General features: G+C 39.6%; 1 pseudogene; it reads left to right on the top strand.

The window, feature by feature from the left end:
* The first annotated feature begins 3,892 nt into the window (after nucleotides 1-3,892).
* Nucleotides 3,893-5,035, top strand: LOC147899761 (uncharacterized; annotated as a pseudogene).
* Nucleotides 5,036-7,803: the final 2,768 nt, after the last annotated feature.

Below are 7,803 nucleotides of genomic sequence, written 5' to 3' on the forward strand. Positions count from 1 at the left end.
GCTAACAACCAAGCTCGGCAGAAATCTTTGCAAGATTTTTGCAGCAATGTCTTAAGACTGGCTACTAATTAAAAACATCCATAAACAACTGCCATCATGCAAATATATATATTGTCGATGCCTCCATTTGAATTTGACTAATATTTTTTTATTTGTATGTTTGTATACGTGTATATTTGTTTATGTGTATATTTGTTTGTTTGTATATTTATCTATACTTGTTTGAATATGTGTATATTTCTTTATGTGTATATTTGTTTATGTGTATACTTGCTTATTTGTATATTTGTATATTTGTTTATGTGTATACTTGTTTATTTGTATATTTGTGTTTATGGATCATTAGCAGTTGTTCATGGATGTTTTTAAACTACCTTGTATATTGTCAATGCCTCCATTGAATTTGACTAATATTGTTTCTGTTGGATAAGTGTGATGCACCGTACACAATGAAGCAAGCAAGTACATAAATGTAAACTTATTAAAGTTAAACTAATTAAATTGAAGGGAATGTATCCATAAGGCCTTGAAGCACTTGCTTGCCGGTACTTTTGTACTAGACCATTACACAACAAGTTTCTAGCATAGCTATTTATTTCTGAACATGCTTGCTTAATGCCCATGTAGCTCTCGAAAAGACTGCACCACTTGTTGTAGTATTGTTGATGACCAGAAATTAGGAATTATGCACTCACAAAAACATTGAAGTCACTATGTGGCTATACACATTTAGCAATGTCTTAAGATTGGCTATTGATTAAAAACAGACCTTCAGGAGGAATATAAGAAGCAACACATGGACCTTTAACCATGAGCCTGATTCAAGAGGATGTTCTTGGATCATCTGGGATATTGCTTCCAATTTTTTTAAGTTTGTAAGACTAGTTAGGAAAACCTAAGGAGGAATCTTCTTATTAAACTGCAAGCACAGAAATTTAGCAAACTCCTGTTTAAAAGTTGAGTTGAGAATCCTCAAGGATACTTATGATCATAGACAAGAGGATGGCATGAGTATGCACCAATCTCATAGAAAGAGGATGGCATGAGTATGCACCAATCTCATCACCATCTTCATAGAAAGAAACATGGTAGAAAGCTAGAGATAAGAAAGCTTTATTGTAGTCACAAGCATAATTGTTTCCCAAACTCACCACTCTATGTCTACTTTCACACGTAGAAAATCACTCCATATATGAGGAGTCACATGAAAAGATGCAGATGAATCTATGATCCAATCTTGCTCATAAAGAGCCATTTGACACAACAAAGAAAACATTTGACACAACAAAGAAAACAAGGGATAAGAAACTTGCAATGTGATGACTTGAATATGTTACTAAAGTACATTACTCTTAATAATGTTACTAAATTTTGGAAGGCTAATGGTCTACTTGATATCATGAAATGATTCTCTGTAATTCTATTGCTAGTTTTGAACTCCGATAAAACAATAGTAAATAAGATTTTATGGTGAAGCAAGGTGCCCGTTATCTCCTACACTAATTGCCATGTATGTGGATGAGTTTTTTGACTACATTGGAGGGATGGTGATAGAGGAGAACAAATGGCAGGGACATAGAGAAGCAATTAAAGAAGAGATAACCAAGGCACACGAGGAGAGCCTTGAGAAGCAAATCAATGGTTTTTACTCCAGGTTGATCTTTGTATGTGGGCCTAAGGCCGTTTTGTACTTTTCAAGCATTAATGAAATGGGAACCAGCCCACCTCTTCTCGCAAGAGAGAGAGAGAGAGAGAGAGAGAGAGAGAGAGAGAGAGAGAGAGAGCATGTGTTATAATTTTTGAACCTGATGCATGCTTTTACACCATGTTGATTATGAAAGTGTGTGTATCTAGCTATGCAACGTAGTAGTGGGATAGAGACACAAAAAAGCGCTATTAAACATGAAGGCTAGGTTGTCTGTATCATGTCAGTAGGCTATGTAAGTTGGTGAATGACTAATTTTCTAATGAGCTAGTGAAGGATTTTATAACAATAAAATTGATTGTAAAATGTGGAAGATCCTTGCATAAGATGGCTCACTTTGCCCATCTTTACTTCTCATTCAAATACTCATCTCCACGCATAGACTTTTGCATGTTTCTAGCTAGCTCCATAGAGATTATACCAAACTAGATACAAGTGGTAGATGGATAGGTAAATACATAGATAGATGCATAGCTAGATCATTGTAGTATAGCATCTTTGTGGATAGGAGGTAGTGAGGTGTGGTCCATGCCTGTCTTATATATGTTGCTTCAAGTTACAAGGTACAAGTTACAGACTACTATGTCTTATATGTTAATTCTAACACAAAAAAAAGCATGTGTGTGTGTGTGTGTGTGATAGAGAGAGAGAGGGACCATCAAACTCAATTCTGACATTCCAGAATCTCCCACAAACCCCACTATGGCAAACAAGATGCCTAGTCCCACTATGATCTCAAAGGACACCATCCATGTCCAATACATCACCAGATGAGCTCTAACAGGCGGTATGCATCCACAGAGATGCATGTTCAAATGTAGGCACGACAAGTGCTTGCTGGGCTACTGCCTTTGTGACAAGGGTGGGATATATAAAGCTCTTTCATTGTTTTCAAATGTAGGCGCGACAAGTGCTCGCTGGGTTGCTGCCTTTGTGACAAGGGTGGGGTATATAAACAATTATGCATATATATGTATATTTGTTAACATAAAATGCATCTTGTTTGCATATTATGTGTAAGTTGTATATTTGTTAACTTAACATGCATATTATGTTTAGCAAAAGATAAATTTGCTTATTATAAGTGAAGTGTATATTTGAATACATATTAAATTTTAAAGACCAAGCATATATATTCAAAAAGTACATATTCATTGACTATAATATTCAAAAAGTACCTACTCATTCATTGTGATACCTACAAAAAAACTCTTTATCTATCTCCAAAGTTTCCATATACTAAAAAACACAACGCTTATTCATCTAACTTGGACAAGTAGTTGGCCTAATCATCAGAGTAATACTTAGAGGAGCTATCTTTAGAGGCAAAATCAACCTCACCTTGTATAATCAAGAATCAATTGTTATCCAAGTCTACACCTTTGGCTCTCAATTTCTTAGTGACCTTTGTAAAGTTGTTGGCCCAATCATCAAGGTAATACTTAGAGGAGCTATCCTTAAAGGAAACCCTAGTTAAAGTGAAATATAAGCTTGTTATAGGCTCAAAATTACCATCATCCAAGTCAATTATTTCTTAAAAATGTATTAAGACTTGAACCTTATCTAGATTTTGATGATTGCTTGAATTGTGAATCAGATCTACTACTTTGTTCAAGCGCATTGGTTTTGCACACTTGCCAAGACAAACAACATATCATCAATCAGGTTGCTTTTGCCACTGCCCAATAATTGCAAAAGAGCTCTTGCGGAAGGGGCCAACGTGCTGCTCACTAGCGTATGATTTATAGTTCTCCACCATGACCATTTCTCCGATAAAGAGCTTGGTTTATATGCATAAAGCATTGGCAATAGATAGCATGCAGCCTTAGATGCATTAACATGTTTCAATATTGATGTTAGATGCATGTGCATCTAATATGCATCTCATATGTGCAATTAATGTGTGTGTATCTAATATACAAATATGCATAGAAATATGCAAGAATCTTCATGCACTACTGCTTGGAAAAACCCGACCAGCAGGGCTGGCCGACCAGCCCCCCTCCAGCCCCTATATAAGAGGGGCTTCCCTTTCCATTTTGGTGTGTGATTATTAGATCATCCCTCCCCTCTCTTGAGAGCTTGCCTCATACTACTCCAGCCCCATCTCCGGCTGTGGCTTTGCCACTCTTTGCTAGCCATCTATACAGTAAAGATAGTCTTCCTTCATATTCTGTTATCTCTCTCTCTCATCATAGCAGAGTTGGTAGCACTGATGGATGGCGATGTATGGAGAGGCCCTTGGTTTCTATGATTTTCCGGATGATTAGGGCCAAGGCCTCCATCCCACATGAGATTATTCGTGCAGAGCTCGCTGCCCCTCCATTGGTGGTGGAGGCACTCACTCGATCAGTCTCTTTCATGCATCGCACCTGGGCTCTCCCTAGAGACATATATGCTCATTTAGCCCTAGAGTCTTCACGACAGTTGGCATCACAGGGAGATAGATCATGCTGGTATGCACAGATGACATCTTGGTTTGAGCTGCATGGCTTTAGTATGGACAGACTACCTCCTTTTCAGTACTCCCTAGATGCACCCTCCATCTCTTTCACCCGGGCAGACATTACTCGGCTTATCAGGCAGGACTTGACTCAGTTGGATACCAAGAGGACATGGATACAGCCGGCACATGAGCTTGGTACGAAGATGGCTTTCTATAGAGAGCATCTTCTCCAGCTTACAGAGGACGGCTTTGTGATTAGACCCAGCTATATGGATACTCATCTCTCTCATGGGATACGGTGTGCTCTTGGTCAGAAACGCACATCCTCACACCAGCTAGAGATTGAGACAGGCAGATTTAGAGGTGTACCAGCTGAGGCCAGGATTTGTCAGTTGTGCCATATAGAGCCAGAGACAGAGTTACATTACATTTGTCACTGCCCAGTATACTATGAGATACGGGGTCGTTTTCATTGCCTATTCAGAGAGGGCTTCGGACCGCTTTCTAGGGTCATGAAATACCAGGATCAGAGATGTCTCGGACACTCTACTTATTGGAGTTGCGTAGACACAGAGAGGATCTCTTGAGGAGGGGCTCAGAGAGGGAGACACAGCACCAGAGGCACATTACAGACTACTTTCAGCCACCACAGATTGAAGAGTCAGATCAGCAGGCTCCACAATATACCTCGACTAGATGATCGATCGGTGGAGTTGGGACGGTCTCGCCGCCCTAGGATGAGGGGCCCATCTCGACACCATCGGAGACTACGACAGAGGATCCACACCATACCAGCACGGCATGGGAGTCGTCCAGCCAGAGTTCTCACCATGGAGGACATTGATGCTATCCGCCATCAGCCGATGAGAGCGATCTTTGGATAATTGATGTATATGGTGTCTAGAGAGCTCTTGGATGTATCCTCTTCTCCTCTCCCAGATACTACTCTTCTCCTCTCCTAGATACTACACATTAGGACCTCCCCTACTACCTTTTTCAGTTCAGTTTTTTAGTTAGATTTTTAGTTCTTTTAGCTTTCAGCTTTTACAGACTTTGTATCAGATCCACCACATTTGTAAACTTTTGGTCTCATAGGTCATTTTGGCCTTTTGAAGACGTTAATATATATATCATATCTCTCTGTTCTAGGGTTTTCATCTGCATTTTAGGGTTTTCGAATTGTTTTTAGAGTTTTTCCTTGCTGATTCAAAAACATCATTTGCAGCCTAATAAATGTCATAACCAGCCAAGGGAAATTCTAATTTTTCATCAAAAACAACATCCCGGGCTGATTATAATCTTCTTTGAATTGGGGTTATACAATCTGTAGCCTTTGCTCTCATGACTGTACCCCACAAAAATGCATTTAGTGGCTTTGTCATCCAACTTCCTGCACAACTCTTTGGGTATAAGGTCACAACCACTTCAATGGCGTGGTCCACACCCCTCAATGGTGGCAAACCCGAAGGTAAGTCATTAGGAAAAACATCCTTGAAATCAGTCATGATTTCTTGGAGTAACACAGATTCATCCAAATCGTGTAATTCTATCGAAGACAAGCAAACACTCTGCCGGAATTCAGTAACCATAGTGCCAAAAACAATAGAATCATCTAAAATAGACAGAAGACAACGATATAAATCAACATCAAGAGTTTTAATATCTTTAAATATTTCAAGAGCGGAAACAACAGGAATAGCAAATCCATTATTTACAGAAACATTTTTACAAAGTGACACCGCTACATGCAAATAATTGTCTTTAACAAACACCAAGGAGTGATGTACATAGTCTATATACAATGAGTCTTGTTTATCATAAAACCAAGAAACTGCTAAGATAACATCCGCGCGGTCGAGACGCATGATATGAAAATCAAGAGTCTCCCTGTAAATCCGCTAACTCCAGCTCAAGGCCAGGAACCATCTAATTCGACACATCCGTGTCCTCGCCACTTGCCACGAGCCATCCTCACGCGATACTCATGGTCACATGAGCGTGTCAGTAGCCCCAACATCTGAACCAATTTTGCATCCACAAAATTGTGAGCACTCCCATTATCCAAAAGCACAGTCACATCATGACCATTGATCTTTCCAAGGAATCGGAGAAGATCATGCTTATTAAACACTTGTGTACTAACTTTACAACCAGTTGCATGAACTGTGTGATAGGTGGTAAACTTCAATATTTACAAATTCAGAGTTACCCGAGATCTCTTGGAGCTGAACCAAAGGATGTTTATCTTTGCAACCCTTAGATTTCAACATTGATATATTGCATAAACATAACAACAAAAACCTTGGTAGATTAGTTAATAGGTGCTATTCTTAGGTGTTAGTGAACTATTTCTATTCATAGGTGCATGATACTTTCGGACATGGGTCGGACATTTGTGTATGTAAGCAGCCTAAATGTGTACAGTCCTCCATGTGCTAAACTCGCCATGCTACGCTAACCCTTACCTTCCATCGCAAGTCGGTTTCCATCGGTGATAATTACTGATCAGCATGAACAATCTACTGCTATTAGGGAATGTACCACCTTGGGGATTCCCACAATCTGTGTCGTTGATACGGATTGTGATCCAGATCTCACGGATATTCCAATTCCTGGTAATGATGATGCAAGATCCCCCATCCGATGGATATTAGACAAATTAACATTAGCCATTCATGAAGGTCGTTCAAACTCGAAGGTCTCGAGATTGATCGATAGTGAAACTGGTGACTATTCCAATCATTCCGAATAGGATGAAGTAAACGGGGAGTTATATAATAGGCACAAGTATGGTATAATTCCACTTCAGGAACGATTCCCGTAATATCCAATGCTTGAGATGTCTATAAATTCAATCATTTCACACAAATTATTTTCCACATAATTTTCATTTTTTTTGTTTTCTTAGTCAATTTATGAAGGGGGAGGGGTGACACGGATATAAAACAATTGCCCATTGATGGGATTGATGATCTACATCAAGTATCGAGCGTGGAGGTAGGTTAACATCTCTATTGGCAAATAGGAAATTTCCAAGTTCATGCACAAGTTCTCGTAACTTCCTGGGTAGTAATTGCCATATTGTTGGGGTTATCTGCTGTAGCTACCCGCAACTCACAAACCATCCCGACTGGCAGTCAAAACCTTATTGAGTATGTTCTTGAATCTATTAGGGATTTGACGAGAACCTAGATGGGGGAAGAGGAGTATCGTCCCCGGGTTCCATTTATTGGAACTATGTTTTCATTCATTTTCGTTTCCAATTGGTCAGATGCTCCGTCTCCTCGGCGAATCATTCAATTACCTCACGGAGAGTTAGCTGCACCTACTGTTGCACCAGCTGTGCTTACATCAGTAGCATATTTCTATGCGGGTCTTAGTTATTCTGGTAAATACATCCAACCAACCCCGGTACTGCTCCCTATCAATATTCCAGAAGATTCTACTAAACCCCTATCACTTAGTTTTCGACCCTTTGGAAACATATTGGCTGATGAGTTGGTAGTAGCTGTTCCCGTTTCTTTGGTCCCTCCGGTTGTTCCTGTCCCTATGATGCTTCTAGGATGATTGAAGAAATATTTAAGTGGGATTCAATATATGTCAGATTTGCTTGTTCAACCTTTGCTTCTGCTCTGCAGAAGACCATCACGAT

This window comes from Dipteris shenzhenensis, chromosome 8 (assembly GCF_047967505.1).
Source record: "Dipteris shenzhenensis isolate YYH24624 ecotype China chromosome 8, Dip_SZ_1.0, whole genome shotgun sequence".
Lineage (NCBI taxonomy): Eukaryota > Viridiplantae > Streptophyta > Polypodiopsida > Gleicheniales > Dipteridaceae > Dipteris > Dipteris shenzhenensis.